We start from the raw sequence: 4,466 nt of genomic DNA, 5'->3' as shown, positions 1-4,466 counted from the left end.
CTTCAACATTGCTGAGTTAATGCTGAATCAGCTCAACAAGAACATGGAGAGCATCAAAACTTCCAAGAAAAAATCCATGTAAGTTTGGTTCACCCTTAACATGTGTATTCTTCTATGTGCAAAAATTCTTTGACTCTAAAGGCTTAATCATATTGAGAAAACATGTACTAGTGTTATATCATATTAATGAATATATAACAGAGATGGTTGAAAAATTTGTCGGTATCATGGACAACTATTTTGATTCATTCAAAGAAAAGATGAATAATAGATATATAGAATTCCAAAGAAACTTATCAAAGACTAAAAGAATGATATTTGTTTCATGGTAGACTATGAAAAAGTATATATTCAAGCAATTAGACCTAGATTAGTATGGGTTAAGCCTCTCAGCTATGAGATTAATATTACTGACACAAAAGATATTATTGAGGCATTGTTGAATGAACTTGTGGATCCCAAGGCAAGGATAGAACTTGAAATGAAGCTTCCTCAAGAAGTCAATAAAGGAAAGAAGAGGATAGAAAAACTAAGGAAAGCAAGTTCTACTCTCTTGTTGACTAAACAAAAAGGAAATGATGTGGAAGAAGATGAAATAGAAGAAACAAAGTTTAAGGAAGAAGATCCTATAAGGTAGAAAGGTAAGGTTATCATAACTAGACCTACCAAGTTATCCACTATTTTATTCACAAGAAGAGAACCAAAATCTAGGAGGAAATTGAAGTTAAGTGAGGAGGATGCTGAGGAAATTACTTTCAAGAAACCTCTACCTACATTTCAAGAAAATTAAAAGAAATATAACTAGGAGCTGGAATGGAAAATTTCAAATCTCTTAGATATGAAACCAAGAATGTAGATGAGAAGAAGTAGATTGAGTACATGATGATGTCAAAATTGGGTAAGTGGAAGTACTCTCTTGATCAACTTGTACAACAAATTGCAAATGAGCATACACAAGAAATCAAGCCAAGATGGGAAAATGCTAAGAAGGCAGAAAATGATATATTTAAACAGACTTTGAGGAAAATCATGTCAAGTTTTAGTGAAAAAGAGGTGAAAGAATATTTGAAGAAGAATGAAGAGAAGCTCACTCTTAAGTTTAACACATGTCTTGTGCTAATGAAAGACATGGAATCTATGGTAAGGATAGCTACTATCATATGAAAGAAAAATTACAACCTTCATCATCCGAGTGACTTTGTTGTTCATGTTAGTGATAAAGATGATGAAGATGACAAGGAAGATGATGATAATGATTAAGAAAATGTGGAAACTAAAGATGTGAATCTGGATAATGAGGAGCAAGAACATGGAGCTATAGAAGAGAATCTCCATGAGATTTATAGTATTGAGGAAACCAACCTAGATAACATTGCAATAGTAGTAATGACCTTATTTCCTCACTCTTTTAGCAAAGCTTTAATGTCATCAAGCTCAGAGAAAGCTTCTACCAAGTTGGTTGTGGAAACCACTACAACACCATGCACTAAATGAATCTGTACACTTGTTCAGCTAAGTACCATATTGACTAAAGTGATCATCACTTCATCTACTAATCAGAAAGAGCCTCCACCATCATCAAATTTGGTAATGCAGCAAAAAGGTATTTCTACTCTCAATGCAATATCTACTTTTGTTTCTAGCCCCTTAATTTCTACTATTGGTTCTATTCCACATTCATCTAATACAAGGATAGTTGAGAAAAAGGTTCAACTAAGTACTAAAGTTTCAAGCAAGGATAAAGGTAAAGAAGAAGAGATTGATCTTGATGAGGATATAGTTATCCCAAATTGGGATATCTCTACTCTAAATTATGATGAAATGAACATTATGGGTGAATTGTTGCAAAAGAGCGCTAAGCAATAGAAGCTTAGAGAAGGGAAGAGTAGAGAAAACTAAACACTTGAAGATGTAAAGAATATACTTTTGGATGCACTATGTATTGAGGTTGAAAGTACATAACCTATTTTGGATAGTCGGTAGAAGTTTTCTAGATATTCAATGAAGATCAGAATGGATAAGAAAAGTTTCTACAAAGAGTAGAGAGGAAATTAGAGAACAAAGTATTGGAATAGGTAGCATAGAAAATTGCAATAAATTGAGTAGAATTGTCTACTATTCTCATTTCATTAGAAACCTCTACAAATAATGTAACTTCATTATTTAGCAAGTTGTATGATATGTCTATCTTCACCGAAGGAATCAAAGAAAAATTTTCTAAGATAGATGAAGACTTGAAGGTAAGTGCACATCAATTGTCACTTGACTTGATCTATAGTTCTACTCACTACTCAAAGATTAGATTTCTAACAAATTTACAAGTAGAGTTAATAAGGGAAGAAGCCAGGATAAGAGCCACACTTGTAGAGATCCAAGGCATTATTCTTCTCAACATGGATGCATTGCTAAAATACATTGCACATGCCAAAATTCTCATCCATGACCAAAAATTCTCCATAGCTGATCACATGATGAAGATTGCATGTCATGCAAGCAAGGTGTTATAGGAAGATTGGGACAAGACAATGGCATTTGGAAGGTACATTTTTACTTCTTGTCACATTAAGGAATTACTATTGGTAAAGAGATTGCTCTTTTGATTTAACTGTTAGATGCCTCAATTTGTGACAATATCTAGTTACAATAGTTGGAAAGTTGCTTCTAAAAATACTAACCTTCCTCTAAATTCTTAGGTACAACTTCCTATTGCAGTATGATTGGCAATGAATTATTTTTATTTCTAATTTTAAAATGGAGTATATTCTTAACCCAAGAATAGGAAAGGTAAACCAAGCTAGGCCTAAATAGGAACTAACTTTGGCAAGAATTGGTATTTTAGGATTGATTAATTTTATGATTTCACACATCTTATGAACCCACAAGGCTTAAAGATATAATAGTGCATACTAACTAATACTAAATTGGTTCAATAGGAAATTAACTATTCCAAAAAAAAGACTAACTTAAAGGAAAACACAAAAGGATTTCTCTTGAATCTATGATGACAATATTATGATATTCAATTCTCTATTTCAAAATAGGGGAATGAAGCTTTATTTGTTCCTTGTTTTAATTTAGATGGAGGAGAAAACATAGAGTTAACACAAAGTAGAATGGAATAAAAAATAATTGACACAAAATACCATTCAATTCTCTCTACAACATCAAGTATTTCACACCAAAAGTTAGCTGACCCTTTTATTAATCTTCCATTCTAGTACATATAGGATTCCAAGATGAACATTAAAAAGGAACTTAAATCGGTTCATCTCTTCAAAAATGACAAATGGGAAGATGCTAGTTTGTCCATTATAATAATTACATCAAAATACAAAAAGAGGCGGAATATAAATCACTTTTCCTTCTTTCCCTTTTCTGATTTTGACCTATAGGCCTTAGCGACAACAATAATTAGAATCAATTCCTCATGCCTATGTACATGTACATTAGTATATCTTAAGAGCCATCTAGAATGCTCTTTGGATAAATCCTTAACAACATTTAACTGATCTTTAAACTCTTCCATAGCCACATGTCCACACCTACCAAGTTTCTAGTGCTCAAAAACTCTATTTTGTTGACTGGAAGATATCCTTGTCAAACTATCTATGAAGTTGAAGAAGTTAGTTTGCATGAACATTATCTTGATGGTTCCATTCCCTTGTCCACTAGTCTAGCAATTTGTATGTAGGCCTCTTAAGAGTTCATAGTCTATATCCTAATCCTTATTCACTTTAGCTCTAGTTTCCTTAAGTTGTTCCTCTATTGCCATGATAATCTCGAACTTGAACTGGATGCTCTGAAGCCAATGAATTAAAGGTTCATCTCCTTTAGGAAAAATCTTTGTTTGGACAACTTACTTAGTCTTCATATGGGTAATCATATTCATCAAAGAGACACACGATTCACTTTTAACCTTTTCTACTACCAAGGTAGCTCTATTAGCTGAAATATTGTCTTTCTTTATTTCCAGCCTTTGTATAGCATTGCCAATTTGTTCCATGATAGTGAGTCCATCCAGTTTGAGTTTCTTGCTCTAGTATCCACTAATTTTTTTCAAATTTTTTATCTTCTTGTAGCTAGGAGATGAGTGTTTGGACATCGACAGTAGTAGGATCACTAGTGATACGCATTCTAGAGATGCTCACCAATGGGGTGACCAATTGCTTAATAAAGCCATTCAATTCTTAGATTTTTGACTTCATTATGACCTTTGATAATTTGAGGCTTTTGAGCTATTCCTCTATTACCTCATTTGTTGACTTCCATAAGCCAACCTTAGTGTCATGTCTAGCCTCCCCAATATTCGTAGAGTGTAAGGAAAACTCATTTGTAGACAAATCTTCAATTCTTCCTTCTTTGGTTGGCTTTGCAATCTCCATTTTCAGATGCCCTATTTTAGGATCTTGTCCAAGGATGGACAAGGTCTTCTACTTCTTGAACTTGCTTAGTGCTGATCTAGAGTG

The sequence above is a fragment of the Cupressus sempervirens genome, chromosome 1 (genome assembly GCF_028749045.1).
Source record: "Cupressus sempervirens isolate cs-2001-9-10 chromosome 1, ASM2874904v1, whole genome shotgun sequence".
NCBI lineage: Eukaryota > Viridiplantae > Streptophyta > Pinopsida > Cupressales > Cupressaceae > Cupressus > Cupressus sempervirens.
This window is presented reverse-complemented; position numbering follows the sequence as displayed.